The sequence below is a fragment of the Trichosurus vulpecula genome, chromosome 7, assembly GCF_011100635.1.
Source record: "Trichosurus vulpecula isolate mTriVul1 chromosome 7, mTriVul1.pri, whole genome shotgun sequence".
Classification (NCBI taxonomy): domain Eukaryota; kingdom Metazoa; phylum Chordata; class Mammalia; order Diprotodontia; family Phalangeridae; genus Trichosurus; species Trichosurus vulpecula.
In genome coordinates this window covers 154,270,947-154,298,412 of record NC_050579.1, presented here as the reverse complement: position 1 = coordinate 154,298,412, position 27,466 = coordinate 154,270,947, and the positions used below count along the sequence as shown (strand labels likewise).

Below are 27,466 nucleotides of genomic sequence, written 5' to 3'. Positions count from 1 at the left end.
TACGTAACACCTATTACATATGAAGTATTATGCCAAGCGCTTTACAAATATCTCATTTGATCCTCAAAATAACCCAGCTAGGTAGGTGCAGTTATTATCATCCCCATTTTACAACTGAGGAAACTGAGGCAAACAGAGGTTAAGTGACTTACCCAGGGTCACACATCTACTACATGTCTAAGGTCACATTTGAACTTGGTTTTTCTTGACTCCAGGCACAGCGCTCTATTTACTTGCTAAACTACCTCAGGGAGGCAGGGAGCTTTCTCTCCCAACAACTCCCCATACCACTTATATCACATAGCCCGGATAAGGTTTTATATAAACCAGATTTGAGAGGATGTGTGGCCTATATCTGAACAAATTTGGCAAATGGATATATGTGTATACATATGTAAGGTGTCCCAAAAGTCTTAGCGAAGTTTAAAACTGAAAAACCATAAATAAACCTTCCCTTTTAAATTTCTGTATGTTTGTTTAGCTATTAATAAATGACAATATACTGATCTAGCCATTTAGTGAAGGGCAAATCACTGTTCGAACTTTCCCTTTTTGATTTAAAATACACAAGAGAGATCAGGGCTCACAAACCCCTAGTGTTTACATGTAAATAAAACAGAGTCCTCAGATATACATAAGAAGAAACCAAAACATAATTCAGGATTTTTTTTTTCAGGGTGGGGGGCGGGCAGAGGAGGTAGAGGGGTTGGTGGGGGGAAGAGCTAGCCAATGAGGCATACTTTCACTAATCAATGTATCTTCTCTATTGCCGTTTGAACTCATTTTACTCTCTTCAAAAGATCTAATATATTTATAGACCAGTCAGAAAAGCCTTCATTACGCCAGGCACGTCTTCACATATTCTGAATGGCCTCTTTCTTACTCCAATTCTCTTAGCTCTATTCATTCACTACTACAGGGAGAATTATAGAATTCAACACACTGTAATGTAAATGGTGTCTGTGAATAGACCAGCCATTGGGCTAATATGACTTGTCATACATTTTCTTACTGAACATTCCAACAGGACATTGTGACTTGAGTCATTTCTACTTAGGTCATAGGAAACTGACAAAAAAAGCAGCTGGGGCCAGAGTCTGCTATAATTCAGAATAAGGGGTGAAAATGGGATGGGTAAAATAGATGGAGGGGGGAAGGCGGAGGATGATTGCATAGCAAACATAGTAACTCCTCAGTGCTTTCTTCAAAATAGGGCAGGCAGGGGCTTCCTGCCCAAAGACTGGGGCACATGCATAGTTTCATAGAGGGCTCTTCAATGGCGGCGGCTGCAGCTGCTGGATAAACAAAGAATTGTGGCCTCCCCTATACATCCAGTGTCTCTGGAGCATCCTGTGTGTCCAGCAGCTGGGAGGGCATGCTGTACAGACAAGCAAAGAACCTTTCCCTAGTACCCAAAACATCAAGGAGCTGCTCTTCACATAATGGTGTACGTTACTCAGTGCTTCCTTCAGGACTTCAGAAAGTAAGTTAAGGAATGAATGAAGCTCCCTTAGCTGACAGTGAACCTACATTAGCTCTGCACCTAATATTATTCAACCTCCTTGGGACACCTCCATAGCTCTTATCCATTCACAGAGTTTCATGCCAAAGTTACTTGTATCCTTTTCTTTTATCTTATGCCAAGCCCGACTGGTGTTTTAGAGGCTCTGGAGTAGGCAGTCACAACAGCTGTGGTGATGGAGGCAATTCTTTCTGGCATAGCATTCTTGCCTCAAATTTTTATAGAATACTCAATTCTGTATCTTTTCTCTTCCCCTAGCACTCTCTGCCTGGTATTATCCTTATCTGTTTACATATCATATACCTCCTAGTAAAATGTAAATTTCTTCAGGGTATGGGTAATGTCATTGTTAATCTTTGTACCCCTAGCATTTAGCATAGTGTCATATACATAGCTGTCACTTAATAAATGTCTGTTGAATCAATATATGATCTGTTTATCTATCTTCACTTTTAAATGTGGGAGACAGGAATGGCAGCTTTGTAGCACAGTCAAAGGTGCACTGGAGGACCGAGGTTCGCATTTCACCTCTGCTGCCTGTGTGTGACCTTGGAAAACTCAGGCTGACCAGACCTCAGTTTTCTCATCCATAAAAGGTGACGACTGCACTTAGGTGTCCTCCAAGGTCCCTTTCCAGCTCAGGATCTATGATCCTCTTTAACCCAGTCAACTCCAAAGCTTTAATTGGGGCAAGACTGCTGGGGCTTTGTCTGAGAGCAATGAACTTCTGAGGACCCTAATGAGACTTGTGTAGCAGCTAGACGGCTCATTAGATAGTGTGCTAGGTCTGGAGTCAGGAAGATCGGAATTCAAATCCAGCCTCAGACTCTTACTAGCTGTGTGATCCTGGTTAAGTCACTTTACCTCTGTTTGCCTTAACTTCACTGGAGAGAGAAATGTCAAACCGGTACAATATCCTTGCCAAGAGAACCCTATGGACAGTATGGTCCATGGGGTCATGAAGAGTCAGACATGACTGAGCAACAGCAATGGGACTTATATTCCTTTGGTAGACAGAAACAAATGAGCTCAGCAACTAGTTAGCAAGAATAATTAGTTAAGAAAGAAAGTTCCCAGATGGCATGCTTCCTACTCTCCACAAATGCACTGTAGGTGAGTTCTTCCCCAGCCTGGCTCTACCTTGTTTCTTTCCCTCAGAGGTGACATGCCAGTAGGAGCCTCCTGATGTCTCCCTTCATGGATCCTTGTGTCCTAAGGTCTTTCCTCCCCTGGCCCATAACCAAGTTTATCTTAAAAAGTTAATTTCAAGTTAATCTTTCTTTCTTTCTTTTTTCTTTTTTACTTTCTTTCTCTTCTTTTTTTTTTTTTTGGTGGTGCTTGCCCAGGGTGCTAAACTTGCTGGTTGTTGATTTGGATGGTCTCTTAGCAGAGATATAGCAAGACAGCAAAAGGTAAAGATTCTGGAAAAGGAAGAAAATCTGGAAGGGGAGAGCAGAGAGCCTAGCACTGAAGATGGTGGCAATTTCTTATACACCCTACCCCTTAAGCTAACTTTTTACTATTCAAACTGATGATAAAACATCTGAATGGCAAACAAGAAGGGAAAAAAATCACCAAAAACCTGAGCAGTTAATCCAATAAAACACTATAATAATTTCAGAGTCTATTTTCAACCGCTAAAGAGTAAAATTTAACATTATATACCACCTGAAAGCAGACCTCATCATTTTGTGAATTCATCACCTCAGCACAGAACTTTGGCCTGAGAGATGTAAGAATCACCTCTCATAATTCTTTTCCTAACCCTGCCACAGACTTAATTGCTAGGTGATTTGCTTAAACTCATGACTCTGGTATCCTTCTATGGTAGTATTAAAAAAAAAAGTATGGGTTTGGAAGTCAGAACGTCTAGGTTAAGCGTCAGACCCTGACCCTTACTATCTAAGTGAACCTTGGCAAATCACTTAACTTCTAAGCCTCAGTTCCTTTATCTGTAAAATGGAAATAATACCTATACTCACAACCACGTAGGACTGTTGCTAGCAGAGCATTTTGTAAACCTTAAAGTGCTATAGAAATGGGAGTTATTATGATTCTTATCCACATTCCCCTTGGGGTTCATTTGAGGAGATCAAAGTGGTTTTTATTATCATCTCACAAAACAGTCTGAGACTTGAAAGGATGTAATCATATATGGCTTCATTTTTCAAACTATTACACACACAAAGTGTCATAAATGGGACTCAATGGGTAGAACTATCTTAGATCCATTCTCATAGTTATGCTGATGCATGTTAAGCTCCTGAAGAAACAAAATGAATAAACCTGAGGTTGAGTTAAACAAACACAACAAACCAAGCACTAACCAAAGGAATGGTGTCAGCTAAATATGGGACAGTGTGGGCTGCAGTAAAGACTTTATGGTCTCACATTTAGGAGCAAGTTATGCAGGTTTCCATTAAATAAGTCACCATCAGGATACAAAAAGCTGAAACTTAACTCTGTTGTACACTGTCCTATGTTTTATGCTATGACACTTCTGTGTTTGTCCTTTTTTAGACTCCCTCCATCACAGCCTACCCTCTTTGAAATACATTAGTCACCATGGAAACAGTATCATACTGGATAAAACCATTTACTGTCCTTGGAAAAGCATTCGGGAAAAAATTGAAAGGGAGAATGTCTAAAGAGGAAAAGCAATTTTGTGGAACTATACAGAAATACAACTGGGTCTCCAAATTCCAAACTGTAATTATTCCTTCACTAACACCTTCATTTATGACCTTGGGACAAGATATATTGATTTTGTATGTATTGGTTCCTCCATGTCTCCACAGGACATCTCTAACCCTTGTGACCCTGGGCTCTGATTTGTGAACATTCACCATATCTTGCTCAGCTTTGGGATAACCCTATCACTTCCTGGTCATCTCCATGTCATGTGCTATAATATTCACTGCCTGCGTGACCTTGGGCAGGTAGTTTAACCATCCCCTGGGTCTCAGTTTCCTTTTCTGTAAAATGAGAGGGTTAAATTAGATGACCTCTAAATTTCCTCCCAGCTTTAGATTCACAATACAACAATCCTATAACTTTGGGTAGTTGCATATTCCATACTTCCCACCTTCAGGTAGGAAAGATCCTACCTAAAATAAATAATTGGGGCTTAAAGTGAAAGGCAAAGAAAAGAGGAAAGAGAATGGTTTCTGTATAAACTAATACCTTGGTTAATGAAGGTGTATTCTAGGGTTTAACTTCACTACCAGAAACTTCATTACCAGAAGCAGAAATAACATTAGACCACCAGATCATAGACTTGGAGCTGAAAAAGAGCTCAGAAGTCACCTTGAGTACACATAGCCCCAATTTACAGATGACAAATCAAGGGATTTCACAATGGAGCAATTGACACACACACACACACAAACTTAATATAACTTGTCCCAAGATCATACATGAAGATGTTAGTGAAGGAATAATTATAATTCAGGATTCTGGAGACCCAGCTGTTTTTCTATGTAGGTTCACAAAATTGCTTTTCCTCTTTAGACATTCTCCCTTTCAATTTTATCCTGAAATGGAGGTCCATGGATGTGAATGGCAGGCCTGAGGTCACATAAGGAGTAAGGAGCAGAGCCCAGATTTGAAGTAGGTTCCTTATATTCCCTCCACTCTGTAGCCAGGATACTTCCCAGCCTTGGGGAGGACTGAGATTTATAAAAGGCTTAATAGCCAGGATTAGAAAAATGAGATGGGGGAAACGGATTTGGATACAGATGCTTCAGGCTTTCTTGAGGTGTTTCTTGCTTCTTTTTTTGTACAGTCCCTTCCTCACTTAGAGACTAAGAAGCTACACATGGCTGCTCTCAGAGATATTTCTCTCTTCCCACGCAACAGTATCAGAGGAGTGTAAATCTTCCCTTCCTGTTGATCTAGGGCATATACCTGAACCAGTATCTATCCTAGGTCTCAGGGGACTAGAACATCCTCCAATCCCCTCCATGTCTAGGCTGACTTGTTAAAAGCAACTGGTTCATGTAGGTTCTTCTTGAGTAGTGGATAGAGTGCTGAATTGGGAGATAAGAAGACCTGGATTCAAATCCTACCCTCAAATCACTTTACCCCTGTGCCTCAGTTTTCTCACCTGTAAAATGAAAAGTTGGACTTAATGTCTTCTAAGGTCTTTTCTCTATGATCCTACATATAATCTAAGCATCTCTGAGTCTTCTATTGGGAAAATATGGAAAGAGGAATATCTAACAAGTCATACTTGAGATAAACCATGACTCTATTTTTCGTAAGAAACATTACACTACTGAAACATCTCTTTAATGCAGAATCTTTCTCCTATGACTGTCAGAAATACCACATGTAAAGGGGCCAAAAAAAAGAGCTACCCTTACTCCCTGTATGCACATCCTCACCCTACGCTCTCTTCATTTGAATGTTCTGGCAACTACTTCCAAATTATACTTGGAAATTAATCCTTTCATAAATAGATGCTTTATTTAGTACAAGGGAACTGAATAAAGATGAAGAGAGTTTTCTCTTGTATTGAGAGACTCTAATTTCTTATGTTCATCCTAGATCCCTGAAAGGTACGTTAAAAATGAAAATTCAGTTCCAATCTCTGGCATGCCAGTTGAGTTTTGGCTTAAGAAAGTCTGAAAATGCTCATGCTTTTTCTCTGTCTTCCTCTTCTGAGGTATTGCAGATACTGTTGTTACAACTAAGAATAGTCAAAAGATAAAATATTACTAAAGTAAATTTAAACTAAAAATATATAGACTCCCAAGACTTTAACCAAAGAACTGCCAGCATTTCATTGTTGGAGGAAATCAAGACTTCTGCCTATAGCAATGAATTCCTGAATAGCAGGGTCACAAGACCAACAAGAAGGAACACTAGATATTTTCTCCTCCTTCATTAACTCCCCTAAAAAAACAACACTAAAGAAGATGGATTATGCACCAAATGTATAGCAATTACAGCTGTCTCCACAGGACAAGAAATCGAGAAGCCCAACAAAGCTTTATTAACTTGAATGAATTAACAGTGGAGAATACTATTGCCTAACATTATCACTCAGAATCCCTCCCCCACCAACCTCATCACCCATCCAGGGGGCATAAACTGGTCCATAAACCTGTAATCTGAGACCCACTCAGGAATTTTCCTGTGGCTGCATTTTCTCTTGACACTGCTGCTTCTCTTATCCAACATTCATTGGATTGCAACTCTGCCCAATCAAGTGTGGGCAAGTGGGGAGGCACAGCAGGGCAAGACCTTGCTCTGCCTATGGTGTTCCCCAGATTAGGAAATGCCAAGATGGCAAACATTCTGCCCATCACCATCCTCCAAGCCTGCAAAATTTCCTCAGCACCCAGCTAGAGAAGGAAATAATGGAGGGAACTAGGGCAGGGGCCAGTATGTGAGGCTATACCAAGCCAAAAGGAAAAGGGACTGGAATTCAGCTAGGGCCAATCCTTTCCACCCACAAATTGCCTGGGCAGGGACTGAGGCCAGTGGAAAGTTAATTCCCCATAGTGGGAGGGGGCTGAGACAACTCTGAGGTCTAGCCCTAGGGATAAATCGACCATGAAAGGAGTCAGAAAGTGAGGAGTAGAAGATGATAAGGGAAAAAAGACTAAAACCACCAAAGATACCAGAAAGAAGAAAACTCAGTTTAAAACTTAGAGTACAACCAAAGAAATAAAGAGGGAAGATACTAAACTCAGAAGGGAAAATGAGCAACAATACATCTAAAAGATTGTAAAATGTCACTAAATGATTATTACAAGACAATGAAAATTTTAAAAACATCTGATGAAACACAGAATCCTTTGGATTCCTCAGAGAGCTTGGAACCAAAGCAAGATGCTCCAGAGACAAGAGACAAATCAGAACCTCGATGACAGAATTTAGACACAAACAAATAGGAGAATATATGGCATATACAACAGAAATAATTAATTATTAGCAGAATAGAAAAACTTGAGTCCACAGTGATGTCTCTCCAAAGAAGGAAAAGAGAGAGCAACAGATTGGGATTTCAAATATCCTAGGGTGAAGGATAATTTGGAAGAAGAAAAACAAAAATCAATAATGTTAAGAGAACATATGACCTACATAAAAGCAAAACACATGGATCTCAAAAACAAGATGCATAACTACAACGTAAAGATCATAGACCTTCCAGAAGAACATGAGAAGTCAAAAAACCTGAACACCATAATGCATAAAATAGTGTAAGAAGACTTCTAAGGACTTCTTAATACACAAAGAAAAGTACCAATCAAAAGAATCCAAAGATTATCTCCAGGAAAAACAAACAAACAAAAATAATGCTTCCACCTCCAAGATAGTTGGTGATTAAATTTCACAATTCCAATGACAATCAACAAATTCTGCAGGGGCCAGGAGAAAGGCCTTCAATTATAAAGGAAAGCCTATTCAAATAACACAAGACTATTCTACTTCCACCTGGAACAACAGAAGGGAACGGAATAACATATTCCAAAAAAGCAAAGGAGCTCAAAGATTAGTGGGGAAATGAAATTAATTTATCACCAAAATAGATCTAGACTTTCTTAGTATAAGTTTGATAAACCATTTCTTCACATACAATTCCTCAATATAGCAACCTTCATCTTTACTTTGCTTAATAAGCTATTCATGGGCACTCATAATTTGCTGTTTAACCTTCTCATCACTTGAGGCTGTTGACCTTTTAGTTAATAATATCTGAACATAAACACCTTACCTTCAACATCAAATATACCCTTACACCTGCTATACTTGCTTACTCCAGTCAGCAAGACTTCTGGTCTCTTTAAACCTTCTCTTCTGATTTTTCTTGCTTCCTGATGTCAACCATTTAATGCTGCCTTCTTCAGCACCCTAGAAAACCTTGTTGCCTACACAAATTTCTACTGTTCTATTCATGCCAACCTCAAACCCTGGGTAATCCCCATTGTCTGCTTTCCACACTCCCAGATGGCCATATGCTGCTGGAAAAAAAAAAAGTCATAAAACCCAATCCAACTGGAGCCCCATGGCTACTCATCAATCTTTTCATTCACATATTTTTGACTTGCAAATGTGCCTATAAATGTGCTCAAATCTCAACAATAAAAACTTTCTTATAATCCTGTTACCTTCATCAAAATACTAGCTTTTTTGTTTTCATCACCAAACATATCAAAAGAAAGATGTCTACATTTGTTATTTCTATTTTTTAACTACGAATTCACTGTTTAACCCTGTGCATCTGGCTTCACCTCCTAATTGCTCTCATAAGGTAACCAATGACTTCTTAATAACCTAAGCTGGCCTTATCTCAGTCCTCATTCTCTTGACCTGCCTGCAATATTCAACATCATTGACTACCATACCCCTGAAACATTCTAATCCACTGGTTTGTCGCATAGTAGTGTCCTGATTCTCATTTCTTTGCTCGTTCCTTTTATCTCCAATGGTGATTTCTCTACCCATTTCCATCTTCTTACATCCTTAGGTCTCTGCTCTTTTTATACTTTTCCCTAGTGGTCTTACTCATTCTCCTAGATTCAACTATCTTCTCTAGAGGATTCCAGGTCTTCTTTTTTTAGATCTTAACTCTCTGCTCAGCCCAGTCCTTTACCTCCAAATATTATAGTGGACATTTGTGCCAATAGTTTCATTGGCACCTCAAACTCAGCACTGTGCAACTGAGATCACTTTAACCCTTAAACAACCTCAATTCAATTAATTCAACAAATGTTTATTTATTAAGCACTTTCTTCTATGTGTAACTCACTCTGCTAAATGCTGGGAGTTCAAAGACAAAACAAAAACATTCCCTGTTTTAAAGGAGCTTTCATTCACTAATTTTTCCAGTTACAAAACTTCATTATCTTTTACCACCATACAGTGTGCTGTGGAATACATAGGAAATAGTTAGTGACCCTGGAACAGAGAAAGAGAGGGTGGGCATTGGATGTGGCGACACTATATAAGGCCATGGCTCTCCCTGCTTATACAGTCCTTTGCTTTCTTGGCATCTATAGATTTTTGGGAAAAGTAATCTTCTCTTTTAAACTACAAAGCCGAAATTGCTATATAAATGTCTGTGATTATTGTAACAGACTGTTGAATTTAGGAGTCAAGAAAGATACAGTTTTGAATCTTCCCTGCTCTTACTTACTAGCTGTGTGCTCTGCAAACCTAAAGCACTCTAAAAATAGTGCATTTCACCCAACAGTCCACCCCCACTCCCCATCTCCTTGCCATCTGTCCTGCTGCTGCTCCCTCTGGACCTCTAGACCTACTGAGACCGTTTTCTGGCCTCTGTAACTTAATCCACTCACTTTTAGAACCACCACCCTGGGGCTGTGCAGTCTTGACTACTGAGTCAGCCAGTACAAATGCACATAGCCAGCCCCTGATCCCAGAATATGCTTTACATCTTATTTAATCAGCCATCTCTTCATCTCCTGAAATCTACCCTGCCATTTTGGATCCCCTGCACTGTAAGTTCCTTAAGGGACAAGAAAATGTCAGTTATCTTTGTCCCTCCCCTCCACATCCCCCTCACCTCCACCCTTCACCCCAACATTGACTTACCCAGTGTTATCTGCATATTAGAGGCTCAATAAATGCTTACTTTTTTAAGCAAATGAATGAAATGACTACTCTCCAAGAGTTAATGGAAAATTATATGATTACTGGAAAAGTAGTTCATAAAGACCTCCACATTGATAGTTTTATACATTTTCCCTCTTAGAGAATAAAGTTGAAAGGAAGTAGAAGGCTATGTATCTATGTGTCCAGGTGGAGTGGGGGGAAGTGATAGGCAGTTGTAGGCGATGACGTTAAGAGGGATTCTTCCTTATTTTTGTGTATCTGATTGGTCCCAAAAGCCTGCAGAAGACAAAGGCACATACACTTGCAACAAGGTAGATGTGTGATTTGATGGAGTCTAGCCTCTAAAGAATGCAAAGTCTTTGAGATCAAGGTCTATTTCATTTTTATCTTTCTATCCTCAACACTTAGCACAGTGCCTGTGCATACAGTAAGTACTTAATAAGTGTTTGTTGATTCACTGTGATTGGATATTGATAATCTCCCAGGTTATCCTCACTATTATACTTAGGTCTGAAGTCAGATTACCAAGTGATTTACGTTGCCATTAACTCAGTTCTTTGTTTCAGACTTAAAAAGTAACTAGCTTAGAACCAAAACCTTTTTTATGGTGTCCAGTTCAACCACAAATGGATTTTTCCATAGAGAAAAGAATGCTTTTTTCTATGATTCCTATCCCATCATCCTTAAACTGACTTTTATTTAACTATCTTTGCCACTAAGAAAACAAACTCCATTTCACAGCAGTCTGAAATTAATAATCTGTCTTCATTTATTACTCTGTTTATGACTACTTAACAATATAACATAACAGAACAAGGAGGCTAGGATCAAGTCTCTTAGCATGGCAAAAGTCTGTAAATGTGCCCTACCTTGCTAGCATAGATGACCCCACAGAATCATCGGTTAACCTCAAAGAGGCTATTTCGGCAATAAAAAAAAGCAATTTCAGCTCCAACCTTCAGAATCCTTAATTCTTTCAATGTGGGTACTCCTTTACCTGGTGCAGACTGCAATTTCCCTGAGTTGGGAGAAGGTCTTCAGGAGTTGTAATGGCCAAAAAATTCCTACCCTGAAGCCAACTTGGGCGATGAGCCTCTTGAAAACTTGGCTAGGCTGGTTCTCAGACCATGGACACACCATCCATCACCAGGACTGTGCGTGAAGTCCTTCTGACTTCGAAGGACCTGCCAGAGCTAGCGCCCCCACTGGCATAGCCTTTGAAAAGTCAGGGTCACCTCTGCACCATGATGAGACACACTAAGGGAATGAAAAGCATCATACTCCCCCTCAAAATAGGCATGACTAAATGAACTTGGAAAAAAATGAAGGGCCCAGCCCTGACCACATCGAAGAAACACAGGGTGGTTCCTCCTAAGGCATCTCATCCCACCTGGGCACAGGCAACACAGGGTAGGAGACTTCTCCTCAGAATGGAAGCAGAGGTTCATCCCCAGAAATCCTTTAATAAGCCCTGATCCGAGCATGGTGCTGCCTTCCCTATAGGAGGCAAGTCAAACAAGTTCTTACTGAAATAAAACAAACTAGGTAAGTATATCAAGTGTTAACATCAAGTACAAATACATTACATGTTAATGTCATTACCAGCAAAAGAGAAAGTATATTCTTTGGTAAGGTGGCAAATGGGGACAAGGGTATTTAAGCATAAAAGTATGTAATAATAATAATAATAAGATAATAATAATAATAACAAAAGAAGGAGGAGGAGAAGGAGGAATAATTGCTAGCACTTATATAAGGTCTGCAGAGCACTTTACGAATGTTGTTTGATTCTCACAACAATCTCATGAGTGGGTGCTATTTTATAGATGAGAAAACTGAGGCAGAGAGAGGTTGAGTGACTGACCCAGGATCACACAGCTACAAAGTGTCTGGGACAGGATTCAAACTCAGGTCTTCCTAATTCCAAATCTACCCACCGTGGCTCTTAGCTGCCTACATTTTAGAAGGCTTTTCCAATTGCTTTTTTTCCATTGCTTTTCCAATAATGGCGTAGACCAGGCGTTCTTAACTGTTTTCGTGTCATGGACTCCTTTGGCAGTCTGGTGAAGCCTACAGATGCTTTCTCAGAATCATGTTTTGAAATGCATAAATAAAGTGTATAGGATTACGAAGGAAAGCAATTACAGTGTAATACAGATATAATTTTTTTCTTCCATCTAAGTTCGCCACCATCCCCAAAAAAGGGGTTCATGTTAAGAAGCCCTTCATAGAAGGGCTGGATAAAATGTTCTTATTTCTTTCTTCCCATTGTACACCATGAAGTCTGGTATCCAGGAGACAGCAGAGCCTGGGCAGCAACAAAACAGGAGCAGAAAGTGAGTCACAATGTAAAGCTTAGGAAGACTCTTAGCAAAGGCACTGACAAACCCAACCTAGTGTGTCACTTGTTACCGAGATGATTTATAAAGTCTTACTGTTTTCCCACAAAACTCAGAGGACATTCCATTAAGATATTTCCAATATAACCTTCCCTTTGAAGAGCTAACTTGTGGGTAAACATCAGCAAAGTCACCAGAGAATGGATGGATGGCATTTAATGACTCCATCTCCAAGGCCTTAAGTTGAGGGCAGTGATGAAACTCAAACCAGGGAGTACTAGAGTGGTTCTTTATCCAGTGCCAGTGAAGTTATGTGTAAAGAAGTAATTGCTCCCACATCCAAAATTGGAACTTAACTCGATCGTTGGTGACCCTACTAAGCAAGTCACTGAACCTCCTCGAATGAGCTCTGCGTTCCTCATCTGTAAAATGAAGGGGTTGGACTACATGGTCTCTCGGGTCCCTTTCAGCTATAAATCTAGAATCCTATCATTCTTGCCAAGCAGAAGGATGTGGCAGGAAAGGGCAACCCAAGATTATAACATAAATTCATTTAAAACTGTACAGAGAAGGATGGAGGATGATTTTATATAAAGTCACCTCATAAAATGGAAAGGAACAGTGTAAAAAATAAACTTAAAAAAAAGTGTAGTGAAAAGATCCAACTAAATAAAGTCATCCCAAGGATATTCACAGACAAAACTGAAAGCACAACAGACAAAAAAATGGAAAAGGTATGTAACAGTTTTCGTAACAAATTTTTTTTTTCATTTTCAAAGACACTGGAATCATTGTCGTGTACTTAGCACAGTGCCTGGTACATAGTAGGCTCTAATAAATATTAGTTATTATTATTAATAGTAATCATTGGTGAAGGTGGGATTTGAGCCCATGTCATCTGCCTCCAGAGCTGATGCTCTTTTCACTATACCACAGTGAGGTAACCTCCAACTCAAATCAATTTGAGGGCTGATTTCAGATTCCTCTACAGGCTGTGCCCTTGATTCCACCCCTTGAAATCCTCTTGCATACTGTCCCCTCAATCATCCCTCTGCTCTCTCTACTCTCCAACCTCTCTTTATCTACTGATTTCCCCCCTACTCTTTTCAAGCATTTCCAAGTCTTCTTCACCCATAAAAAACCTTCATTAGACCCCATCATCCCCTCAAACTATCATCCTAGATCTCTTTCTTCACCCTTTCTCTGGTCCATCATCCATATCACATTCTGTAAATTGTGGGTATTCATCAGCTCTCCATGTTAGGCTCCCTACTCTTTTCTCATTTCGCTCTTGCTCGATGATGTCATCATTCCCTACAGCTTTCATTAACAACTCTATGTCAATGACTCTAAGAGATATATATATATATAGATATAGATATATATATATCCAGACCCAGTTTCTTCCAAGCTGCAGTCCCACATCACCAATTGTCTACCATATATTTCAAACATCTCCAACTTAACATGTCCAAAACAGAGTTCATTATCTTTTGCATAAAACCTTCTCCTTTTGCAAGCTTCTCTATTTCTGTTGAAAACATCATCCTTCCTATCTCCGGGGTTTGTAACCCCAGCATTATCCTCGATACTTCACTCTCTTTCATCCTGTATATCCAATAAGTTTCCAAACAGTGCTATTTCTACTTTCACAACACTGTTCAAACCTAATTCCTTCTATTTACACAACCACCACCTTTGTTCAAAAGCCCTCACCCCTTCTTTCCTAGACTACTGAAATGACTTCTTAATTGATCTCCCTGCCTCAAGTCTCTCCCCATTCCAATAGATCCTCCTCTACGTAGAATGTCTATGTACAGATCTGATCAGGCAATTCTTCTCTACTCCAAAGACTCCAGAGCCTCCTTATTGCTTGTAGGAGCAAATAAAAATTCCTCTGATTGTCTGTTAAAGTCCTTCACAACCTGGCTCCAATCTACCTTTCTGACCTTACTATATAGTACTCCATATCATGCATCCTACAGTCCAGGAAAACTGGTTTTCTTTCTGTTTCTTACACAGAGTACTCCATCTCCAATCACCATGTCTTTGCACGGCAGTTCCTGAAGCATGGAATGCTTCTCACCTCCACCTCAAAAAATTTCTCTCTTCTTTCAACACGCAGCTCAATGGCCATTCTCTGCCTAAAGCCTTTCCTCCCTAATTACCTTGTATTTATTCTGTATTTATACACACACACACACACACACACACACACACACACATATATATATATATATATGTCGCCCCTGATGGAACATACGCTCCTTGAGAGAAGAGATGGTCTCTTTTTTTTTTCTACTTTTATCATCAGTGTCTAGTATAGTGCTTGGCACATAGTAGGCACTTAATAAATGCTTATTGATTAATAGATACTACATTGACTCTAGGGGAAGATATCAGAAGCTTGGGTGGGGGGGAATCTCAGACAGTGTAAATCATTAACTACTAACTCATGGATTACTTTACCCATATGTACAAAATATTTATTAGAATAATCTAAACACATATTGAGAGTATCTTTCATCAGGCTATTAGCAGAGAAGAGGAAGGCTTTTGCAAGTGCTATTTCACAGTAGACCACATCTTTATAATCACCCAATTGGCTTCCTTTGAGCGCCAACTAAAATCCCATCTTCTAAAGGAAGCCTTCTCTAACCCTAATTAATTCCAGTGCTTTTTCTCTTTTAATTATTTCCTGTTTATCGTGTATATAGCTTGCTTTGTATATATTTGTTTATATATCGTTTCCCTCATTAGATTGTAGATAGTAATTTCCTTGAGGTCAGGGACTGCCTTTTGGCTCCTTTTGTATCCTGTATAGTGCCTGGCACACGTTGTTGCTGTTCAGTTGTTTCAGTTGCAGCCCCACTTGGGGTTTCCTTGACAAAGATACTAGAGTCGTTTGCCATTTCCTTCTCCAGATCATTTAACAGAGGGAACTAAGGCAAACAGGATTAAGTGACTTGCCCAAGGTCACACAGTCACACAGTTATTAAGTGTCTGAGGCAGGATTTACACACACACACACACACACACACACACGTTTCTCCCTAAAACAAAGACCTTTCTTAAAAGCAGTATTCTTTTCATGATTCTGTATAGCTATCTGTTACAGAATATTCCAGTCTCTTAAGAAATGAAATTGAGCGTCACCCAGAAGGGCAAGGAAAAATGTATAGAGGACAAGAGCCATGATATGAAGGATGTCATCAGAAAAGAGCAGGACTGGAAAAAAACAGGCCCCAAGACTTAGAGCTGAAATGGGCCTAGTACACACCACCTGGGTCCTATTTTACAAACAGGAAAACTGAGGCCCATAAAAATTAACTGACGCCTATGGTTACGAAAGTAGTAAGTAGCAGTTAATCAATAAGCATTTATTGAATACCTACTATGTGTCAAGCTCTGTACTAAATGGGACTTACATCCCTACCTTCTGACCCCAAATCATTGTGGCGTTCACCATACCATAGCCAGATCATAATAAGAAATATATAAAAGGACAAAGAAGCATGAACGCAGTTCTATAAAAGATCTGAGAAAGGAGCAATTGCTTCTGACTAAAAGAGATTAAGAAGGAAGGCTTCATGAAAGAGGAGGAGACATCTAAGCTAAGCCTAATGTGTGTGTGTGTGTGTGTGTGTGTGTGATATACAAGAGCTGCTATGAATGAAGAGTAAAATAGGGTGTGTGTGTGTGTGTGTGTGTGTGTGATATACAAGAGCTGTTATGAATGAAGAGTGAAACAGGCCTTGGCCACAGATTGGATATGGGAGGTGAGAGAGAGGAATCTCTAGAGGGTGATACCCAGGTTGTGAGTCTGAGACTGAGAAGATGGTGCTGCGTTTGACAGTAACGAGGAAGTTCAGAGCAGCCAACATCTTCCCCCAGGCTGCCTAACTCCAAATGTAGAATTCTTTCCATTGTATTACACTGCATTAAGAAGGAAAGATAGGGGCAATTAGGTCGCATGGTAGATAGAATACTAGCCTTGGGAGTCAGGAGGAACTGAATTCAAATCTGGCCTCAGACGTCTGACCCTTGCTAGCTGTGTGACCCTGGGCAAATCATTTAACCTCAATTGTCTTACAAAAACCCCCCAAAAAACAAAAGAAACCCTAAAAACTAAAACAAAAATAAAAAAGGATGACAGATTTTAAGCCTCTACAGTCCACTGATATCCACGCAATATCAAAAGAACATGAGGAAGGCCCCCAGAGTTTGGGTGGATCCCATTTATATGGACAAAAATTGCACAAGATGGGCAGGCACAAATAGGCTGCAATCTGTACCACTGGAGGGAATACCCAAATTGATGAGATCACAGTTTCACTGGACTATTGGAGGAACGCCAAAGTACAAGAATGCAATGAAGAATAACATGCCTCTTATCTTTCACCGGATTAAATTGATTTGAATTTTGCTCCAACATTAAGTGACTATTTTGTGCCGTAGTTATAATAATAATAGCTCACATTTAGGTAGTCTTAATGCTTCCCAAAGCACTTTTCTTACACAGCCTTATGATATAGGCCTTGCCATTGTGAAGATTCCTATTCTAGACATGAGGAAACAAACACAAAGATTAAGCAGGTCACCCATGATCACAAACCCACTAACTGTCAGGGCCAGGACTGAGACCAAGGTCTGAGGATCCCCAGGACAATGCTCTTTCCAAGCTGCTTCTGACAGATACCATGCTAAGCACTACCCTGCCCTCAGGGAGTTTATAATCTAATAAGAGAGAAAAGAAGTATGAAACAACAATAATAATGGCCTATACTTATATAGAGTTTTAAAAAGCATTTTAATAATAATAAGTTATTTATGTAGTACTTAAAGGTATACACTTTCCTCACAACAACCATGTGAGGGTAGGTCCAGCAAATATTACTAACTACATTTTACAGATGTGGAAATAAAGGCTCAGGAAAGTCGCTCCAAAGTCACAGCAATTAAGTGTTAGAGCTGGGACTTACATCCTTACCTTCTGGCCCCAAATCAATGTGTTTTTTCACTGTACCGTAGTTATATCTTAATAAGAGGTCAAATACAAGGACAAAGAAGAAGTGTGAATAAAGTTCTATAAGAGATATGAGGAACGAGTAATTGCTTTTGACTAGAAGAGATCAAGGAAGGCTTCATGGAAGAGGAGACGTCTAAGCTAAGCCTTGGAAAACCAGAAAGATTTCAACAGAGATAGAGAAAGTGTACTCCAAGCAAATTTTGGAAAAGCAAATTTTGCCCTGTCATTTTTTCATCCATTCAAACAATAGCAAACATGATGATGGGGACTGTGACACTGATCTTTGCATCTCCTAGCACAATATCTTGCCTACAGTAGGTATCTGATAAATGTTCATCAAATGGATGAATAAATTTGCCCAGCCAATTTAAAATAAAAATTTAAATTTAATAAATTTAATAAAATTTAAACAATAACAACTTCATAGTCCTTTAGTAGCACATTGCCACCAAAATAGATACTATCTCCAAGTGGAATAAAGTGAATTGTTTATTTGCCTTTTATTTGCCTTTTCAATTGAATTCTAATTGGGTAAGATTTCACAAGATTACATATCCAGTATATTTTTTCTGGTGATTGCAGGAAGAAAGGATTGGGAAATGTGCCATTTCTTTAGAAGTAAGGAAGGAGAGCTGGTTCATTTTTATTTGCCGCCAAAGCCCTATTTTTCAGTAAAGCAGACGGATTCCTTATGCAGCATCATGGAAAGCTTGCTATTTCTGGCTACCACAAGGATGGAAGCTCTGAAGAAAATGAAAGTGATTGAATTCATCAGATAAAATCCCACCAGCAAATTCAAAAGGGGCAGGTACTTACTTAGAAACCTTTTAAAACAGAAGTTAAGAGGTCTTCCTATGAGGGATTTATGGTCTTTGGCCTCCCCTCTGGCTGCTCGCTGGCTCTCTCTCTTCCCCCCTCAATCTCTCTCTCTCTCTCTCTCTCTCTCTCTCTCTCTCTCTCTCTCTCTCTCTGTGTGTGTGTGTGTGTGTGTGTATATGTCTGTATGTCTCTCTCTCTCTGTGCATCTCTCTCTCTATGTCTGTCTCTGTCCTGTCTGTCTGTCTGTCTCTCTCTCTCCTGATTGATGTTTCTCCACCTCTTTACTACCTGATGTTAACAGCTGCGGTTCCAGAAGCACTAGGTTTCCTTTTATTTCTTTTCTTTTCAATGTTGCCTCCTGCTCCTTTGAGTCCAAGGCTCACACAGCCAGGCTTAACAGCCAAAACGTGGCTTTGTTTTTTTGAGGCTTCACCTCAAAGCTGCAAACTTTGGCAGTGAAGCTAAAGAATGCCCTTGAAGTACTTGAAGTATCGACCTTTCTCCATCTTGGGCAGAGCTGGTGAACAACCCAGCATCCTTATGGAGGATAGAGGTTTCTTTTACTCTGACACCAGAATGTCCTGGTATGACAAATTCTCTTGCCATTAATAAGGGTAGAAGCTTTGTGGTATGGTTAGAAAGGGCTTCTAGCCTGGAGGAACACTGGGTTTAGCCAAGGAAGAGCATGATGGAGCACCCTCCAAATGTGCTGGTTAGTAGGGCATGGGTTAAACCTCCACAGTCCTCTTCTATGAGGAACTGATCCACTACCAACTGTAGTGAGTAGTGCCCTGGGCTTGGAGTTTGGGAGACCACAGTTAAAATCCTGTCTCAGGTACTTACTAGCTGTGTGATCCTGGATAAGTCACTTAACATTTCCTTCTCCCTCCACTCCCCACCCCCAGCCTCAATTTCTTCATCCCTAAAACGGAAATAATGATAGCATATACCTCACAGGGTTGTTATGAGGATAAAATGAGATCGTTTATTAAAGTCCTTTTCGAACTTTAAAACTCTGCTAACTAGCTCTGTGACCCTAGACTGAACCTCTCTGTGCATCTGATCTGTAAAATGAGGAAGTCACAAGGCTCAACCACCTCTAGGGTCCCTCTCAGCACTAAATCTATGATCCTATGGCCACCAACCTTTTCTTCACTTCCCTAAACTCAAGCACAAATAATCCATGATCACTTTCTAGTATTGAACAGAGACGATAACACTTCCCTGACATTTAGCATTTACTGCCTTTTTCTATCCCTCCCTCAGGGCCGCCCTAGGCGTAAAAGAGCACAGTTACTGGTCAGACATAACGCTATAATTTTCACCAATTTTGTTTCTGGTTACATGGTAAATAGCATATTGATTGCTGTTTCAAAAGTCTTCCAAGTAGGCACTAAACTGTACTCTGTAATGAGAAGACAGCTCAGGATGGTGGAACTGGCTTTGAAGTTGGAGGATCTAGGTTCAAAACTGGGGTGGGTTACTTGATACCTCTGTGACCTTGGACAAATCACTTAACCTCACTGGGTCTCAGTTTCCACATCTATAAAAGATGGGGGTAGGGAGACAGAAGAGCTAAATGATTTTCAAGGGCCTTTGCAGTCAAAGATCTATGATCCTATGAAAATGCAAGCTAACTCTGAAGCTCAGACGGTGAAGTGAATGGGAAAGAGCTCTCATCCAAAGATTACGATGTAGTAAGATACAAACATTGTTAAAGTTTCATGAGGCAGCGGACATTATCTTTTCTTCCCACATTTTTATTAGGCCATAAATCCAATTCAATTTATATCTTTCCTGGATTACTCTGTTCTAATCAAGTCTAGTGTCATTTAACCCAAAGGTCTCCTTGTACTATGTACCACCCAAGACTGTTTGGATAGAATTACTGAGGCTCTTGTGTATTCTGGTTGTTAAAAAAATTATCAAATTTAGTAAACTAGTACCTCTAACTTAATGATCCCTCCCCCACCCAATCTGTTCATTAAGACACTGAAAATCGTCTTTTTGCATAAGAGCCACCTGCAGTAGTTGGGGGGAGGGAGTGGGGAGAGGGGAGGAAGAGAAGCACAATTTATACTTTTACTGTATCTGCAGAATTGATTCCATGTTCATAAGGAGTTCAAAAAGCCAAACCCAATCAATTCATATTGAAACAAAATACTAATTATCACCTGACTAAAAGAATTATTTTGAAAGCTACTTATAAGTACTTGCCTCCCCTCTCCATGCTCCCCCACCCCCCATGTTTTCCATTTCTAAGAATTCTAGATGACTGGGTTTCTTAAAACCTGAGGCTGAACTCTCCTCCACCCCAACCCCCTTATGTCATTTCACAACCATACTTTAGAAACTACTTCCCCACCTTTTACAAAAGATCATTATCTTCCAGTTCACCAGGACTCATTCTCGTGTCCCAAGCTCTACTGTTCAGACAAACAAAAATTCTCTTAGTGACACACTTTTCTCCATCATTCATGTCTCTTCTCTACCCTTCGGTCCTCAAAGGACAATTTCTACTAATCTCTCACGGTTTCTGCTTGTTGCTTCTTAAAGATTATATATTGTTACTCCAGAGGGGACCATAAACCTCAGGAGAAACTCTCCAGCGATACCTATAAATTGGCAAAAGATTTTTAAATTATGTAAGACAATTCATAGTATTAATATGCCACCTTAAATATACAACCCATACTGTGCATGGCCAAAAAGACTCTGGTAGGGAATAATTCAGGGTTATTCATAACCAATCGAAGGACATTCTTCCACCTCCAAGAATATTTACTAATGACCTCCTTGAGGATGAGGGGCCTGAATAATTTTTGTGTCTCAATCAATCAAGAATTTATTAAGTGTCTACTATGGTCCAGGCCAAGGGGATAAAATATGTCTTTGTCCTCAAAGAGCCTATGTTCTAAAGCCAAGGGAGACAAAACAGATATAAGGTAACTTTGGAAGGTCATTAACACCTAGGACAATAAGAAAAGGCCTCATTCTGAAGGGGACCTGAGTCTTACTTAAAAGATGCCAGGCAAGGTAAGGAGGGGGAGCCTTCCAGGCATGAGAGGTAGCCAGGGCAAAAGAACAGAGATGGGACACGGAGTACCATGTTTGAAGAGCAGCAAGTAAGCCAATTTGGCAAGACCGTAGAGTACATGTCAGGGAGAGTAGTGTGTAAGAAGGCTGGAAAGGTAGGATGGGCCCATTAGGAGGCTAGTTCGATAGTCTGAAGGAGAAGTGACTTGGGCCTGAACTAGGCTGGTGGTCGTGTGAGTGGACAGAAGGAGAAACATGTGAGATATGTTATACAGATAGAAATGACACGATTGCACCACTAAGTGGTGTGGTGAGAGAGTAAAAGTGAGGATGATGTCAAAAGTTGCAAGCCATGGTGATGCTCATAGGAATAATAGAAAAGTTGGAAAGAATTCTGTTTTAGACGTGGTATATGTGAGATGCCTACAAGACAATCCAGTTCAAAATATCCACTAGGAAGAACTAACAAAGTGCTTTATACAATAACCTTACTAAATGTTTTCTGAATTGCATTGGAAGCAACGCAAACCTGTCAAGTTACATTAGACTAGAGCTAAGCAAAATAAACAACCTACTTCCCTGGTGAGAACCAGTGCTACTATGCTTTAGCTAATATTCAATGCCCATATGCTTTATATATGCTCTTAATAGGTTAAGTATTTTATTATTCTTACTTCAGGCTGGAGGCAATTCTGCTTTGTCACATAAGTGGCACAAATAGTTGGTGGGACATAGTTATGTATACAGGTGTACTCATTAATTAACTAATTTGTTCAACAAACATTTAACAGTTAATATGTGCAGTGTAGCATGCAAGGAAAGATATGAAGGTAAATAAAACATAGCCCCTAGCTTCCAGGGGGTGGAGGGTGGGGACTGGCAGCTAATATTGCTGAGGAAGATAAATACATAGATGACTATAATAAAAATTGGAATATGATACATACATGATGTTACCATCAAATGATGAGATACAAGGAAGGCTGGAGGAGGAGGGGAAATCAGAGAAGGCTTTATTTAGGAGGCAGCACCTGATCAGGGCCTTGAAGGTTGGATGTACCGTCAATAAGTGGAGCTAGAGGAAGAAGATAGCCATTTCAGACACAGGGACCAATTTGGGCAAAAGAAACAGAAGCAAGAAAGGGGGTGGGGAAGGGGCAGTTTTAGAGACAACAAATAGTAGTTTGGCCAGGGTATATGGAATATCTAAGGGGGAGTTGTATACAGTAAGGCTCAAAGAGTAGGCTGGAGTCAAATTAGATTTTTAAAATGAAGATAAAGATGTTTCTTCAGGTCAACTAAAAATAGCAAAATAAATCATTGCCTTAAAACAAAATCTCTTCTAAAAATGAAAACTATGTCTTTGGGTTATAATAGCTATTGAGGTTATATCAAAATAGACATGTGTTTTGTGGGAAATATAATTCAATAGAGTCCACCTGACTAGGGATTTAAATAGCTTTTATTTTAATCAAATTACCCCCTGACAGGATACAAAAAGGTTTCTCTTTTTGATCTTGTGGGTCATAATAAATAAACTGCTGGCACCTACTTGTTTGGTCTTTCCATTATTAAAACAACTCTCCACCAGTCTTGTTGTCACTAAATACTAGAGAAAAAATAGTATTGAAGTAGAAAAAGGGTACAGTTATTACTCTTAGATACTTCAAAATGAGAAGGGAAAAAAAACCTTTCTAATAGGAAGGAGAATATTTTCTTACTTCAACCCTCACCAGATGGTAGATAGACTTCATCATCAATTTTGGCCTAAAAAAGATTGGAGGTACTCCTCCCCACCCCACGTCTGCTGCTAGACTGACAGCATACTACCCTAGGGCTCCAACCAATATAATTTGGCACCACAAACTGAATGGAGGCCCTATCCTTATGTTGACTGATCCTACTTCAATCTGCTTGTCGGTCCTGACATGCTTTCAAAGCATTGTGACCTCAAAGCATTGAAATATGTCTTAGCAGCCCATCTGGAAGCTCTCTTCTCAAAACTATACAAAATAACTGAAATCTGATGCCATTCAGAGCCAAATAAGGGAGGGAGCACGCAATATAAAGGGCCCCCTGGGTGCTGGTCACAACTCTGTCACTAACAAAGCTGTATGACCTCAGCTGGGTCACCTCAAGACCTCAGTGGCCTCATCTGTGAAATGAGTAGGGCTGGATTAGGTGACCGGTAAGGTTCCCTTTCCTGATCTAAGAGTTACAAAAGACTATGCTGAGAGAAATTCAGCTAAGAGTAAGGAATTAACCTTGCTGTGAAAATAAGGTGGAGAAAGGGTGGGGACAAATTCCTATATTACATGAGCTTATTATTAAAAGAGAATTGAATTATTTTGAACATGTAAAAGAGTTCACTTAAAGACACCACAAGAACCTAAAAAGGTTCGAAGAAAGTAACAGAAATGCTATGATAAGCATCTTCAGAATCCAAAGTATTGGGGGTTTTGTTCAAATTCAGTTTCATCCATGAAGCCACTTTTGGTTAGACAACACAGAGTTGAAGTTTAAAGCGCACTGACTGCCCTTCTAGAGTCTAGAAACAAACCATCCTTTGTTTTCAGAAGTAACCCCATTAACCACATTACTTTTTCCAAATAAAAAGTTCTCACAATGAAAGCCTTCTAAAATTCAAATATGCATGGATGGTATCTCAATTCTAACAAAGCTTTTATGAAACAAAAAGTATTCTTTAAGAATTAACTTGGGAGACATTGCCCCACATTTTTATTGGTTTGGTACCAGGCTCTTAATACTCAAGTTTAGCCATTATGAACTTGGCATACAATGCACAAGAAAGTAAGCACCCAACTTTACACAAACATTTCCAGGAGTATCTGTATCTCTCTCTCTCTCTCTCACACACACACACACACACACACACACACACACACACACACACACACCACACACACAAACACAAAGAGGCCTGTGAGATTCTTCACCTTTTCTGTCATGAACTGCCCATGGTTTCTTTCTCAGAATGTTATTACATGTATAAAATAAAACCCATTGGATTACAAAGAAAATCAGTTATTTTGAAATAGTTGTCAAAATATTAAAAAAAAAAGTTCACAGATTAAGAACTCCTTTCCTAGAGGGTGTCATGAGAGAGATGGTTTAGAGTTCTGACAGAACTTCTATAGAAACTTCTATAGTTTGCAGCTAATCTCTCCTCCGAGTTTTAGATATTTAGCAAAACCACTTCCTCTGAGAGTTTCTAAAGCCAACAATCTTCACCTGAATACTGGGGATACATGGGGGCAGGATCTAGGGGTGGAAGAAGATAAAGAGTACAAAATACACAAATAGTGAGAGGAAGGATGTGGGAGTGAAAAAGGCTAGACAGAGGCAGGAAAGGGACAAGGTTTCCAGAAGTAGTTCCAGAGGCACAGCTCTTGTTGCCTTCACAATGGTTCTGAGTACTTAAATACAAAGCTACACCAACATCCACTGAGAAAATATTAAAAAAAATGATTCCATAACAAAAGACTTTGTTTATACTTGATTGGAAAGAAAAGAAGTCTTTCTAGAGGATCAATTGTCTCTCACTCAGTTTCCTCCCCTATCACTAAGAAATGGATCAACCCATTAATTTCATTCTCTGATTCATAAAGTAAACTACTCCTGTTTCACACACCAACATAGCCCTAACTCCAGGTCCCTGGAACCCTTCCCCACAAAAATAAGCAGTCAGGAAAGAAGCCATCTAATACCGAAAGGCAACTTCACTAAGCTGCTGAAACCTTTAAACACACACACACACACACACACACACACACACACAACAACAACCATGAGAAATGGTCCAGTTCCAAATCACCTACAGTTCCTGGGACATTGTTAAATGCTGGCACCCACAAATTGGCATTTGGTGCCCTTTATCTTTCCCCCAAATGTGGCAGGAAAGGGGATGTGAGAGATCTACTGCCTCATCTGTAAAGAGAAAGGGAAGCCCCAGGGAACAGAAACAAGCAGGAAACCCCATCATCCTTGGGTACTTTGTGTGTCTCTTCTCTAGGAACTGAAAGGACCCTTTGTGTGTCACACACACACACACACTCACACACATACACACACACACACACAGCCTGTGAGATTTATCTGAGGGAAAGAAAAGGGAGGATACTTTTATTATGCCCCCCCTTCCCCTCTTCCTTTTTGCAGTTAGTCACAGCAAATAAACGCCCTGTGAGGAGTCTTAGTTGCCTCTTTCTGGCTCACTACCCTCAGCCTGTGGGCTTAAAGATAAGAGAAAGGAGGAGACAAAAAACAGCAAATGATCTGGGGAAGTAGAGAGGAAACGCAGGGGGGCTAAGGGGGAAGGTGGAGAGGGGTATGAGGGTGAGACAGAGGGGGAAGGAGAAAAAAGCCTGAGGGAAGCAGAAAGAGAGGTGGAAGGCGAAAGGAACGGGAAATTGGGGGAAGGGAAAGAAGAGGGTAGAGGGAGATGGGGGAAGTAGCTTAGGGAGGTGATGGAAACCCGCAGGAGGATGGGAATGGGAAATCGTCAGCTATAGGGGCTGAGAGAGGATGGAGAGGTGGAGGAGCAGGCTGGGGGCGGGGGGGTGCAGCATGGGGCCAAGCCCCGGCTTACTGGGAATCATCAATTATTAAATGATTACATCATCCCTGTCATTATTGCTACACACACCGCCAGGGTCCCCCGGGGTGGGGGTGGGGGGCTCCACAAGGAAGGCAGGGGCGGAACCCGCTTCTCCCTCCGGAGCCCATCCCCAGCTTCAGTCCAGTCCTTCCCGGGGTGGGGAAGGAAGCGAAGGAAAGGAGCTGGGGGATGGGGGAGGGCGGGGGTACCCTCGCCGGCTCCGTTTTCCCCAATGACTCGTCTGCCGCGCTAAGGCGGCTGCAGGAAAGCCCATGCCGCGCGGCTGTTTGCGCTTATTAATAAGTCAGGATAAGGATAATGCTGGGGAGCAGCCGCGAGCGCGCTAGTGGATCGGCAGCCGCAGACTGCGGGAGCAGCGGCGCAGCGCCCGACCCCGACCGGAGGAGGTGCAGGGGGTCCAGCAGAGGAAGAGAACGAGGAGGGATAGCCTAACCCCGGGTGCCAAGAGCTGCCGCTGCAGCAGCATCCTCTCCTCCACCCACCCACCCCCGCCCCGCTTACCTGAGGCTCGGAGCCCCATTCACATGGTCTTCTCCCCGCCCTCCCTGTGCGGCGGTGGCGGTGGCAGCCTCGGCTCCGGCTCCTCCTCTGCGGGCTCCCGGGGAGGCAGGCAGGGGACCCTTCCGAGGGGGCGGGCGCAGGAGGAGGAGGAGGAGGGGGAGAAGCAGGAGGAGGACAGCGCCAGGGTCTCCCCCCAGCCCGGGGCGGCCGGCTCCCTCCGGGTACCAGAGGCAGCTCAGGGAGGCGGCGGCTTTTGTGCGGGAGCTCCGCAAGCCACCCCCACCACCCTGGGGTGGGTGTCGGGAGCTAAACGCAGCACCGCCCCGGCCGGCAAGGGAAGGAGGGGGCTCAAAGGGGCCGTGGCCTCCCCTCTCCTCGCGCGGCGGGCGAATCTCGGGCTGCTCCTCTGCACAGCAATCCTTCCTCCTCCTTCTCTTCCTCCTCCTTCTTCGCTTCCTCCTCCTTCTTCTCTTCCTCCTTCTCCCTCTCCTCCTCCTCTTCCTTCTCCTCCTCCACCCTCTCCTTCTCCTTCTCCCTCTCCTCCTCTTCCTCCTCCTCCTCCTCCCCCTCCTCCCCCTCCTCCCAGCCCCGCTCCTGACAGATGGCGCAACTCCAACTACGCCGCGGCTGCTCTCCCGGCTTGGCTACTCCCCTGATGCTCCGGCCCCTCCAGCTTGGGGAAGGGAGAGAAAGGAAAAAGGGAGGGGAAGGGCGGAGAAAGAGGGAGGGCCGCATCTCGAGAGCGGCAGGCCCCGTAAGCCTACCACCGGAGGCCTAGCCTCCAAGAGCGGCGGTCATTGGACCCTGCCTCGGGGGCGGGGGCAGGAGTGGGTGGGGCTGGGAGCTGGTGGTGCTTCACCGTATCATCAGTGGACATCCCAAAGGGGAGAAGGAGGATTTGAGTTCCCTCAGTGGGGTATGTGAGCAGTGAGGCTTCTGGAGATTTTTTTTTTTTCTCCGCAAAAAATTGATGAGTGGGTAGAATGTGCTGTGAT

At 41.5% G+C, this 27,466-nt stretch overlaps 1 protein-coding gene across 4 annotated transcripts in view; it reads right to left on the bottom strand.

Moving 5' to 3' along the window:
* The window catches only part of FYN (FYN proto-oncogene, Src family tyrosine kinase), a 300,014-nt gene extending 272,854 nt beyond the window's left edge, over positions 1-27,160 (bottom strand). Inside the window, exon 1 of one of the 4 annotated variants that reach the window (XM_036766548.1) lies at positions 26,472-27,160. The gene's annotated coding sequence lies outside the window, so the exon portion shown is untranslated. The remainder of the gene's footprint in view (positions 1-26,471) is intronic. The other 3 variants (XM_036766549.1, XM_036766553.1, XM_036766550.1) reach the window with 3 other exon arrangements.
* Between the last annotated feature and the right edge of the window lie 306 nt (positions 27,161-27,466).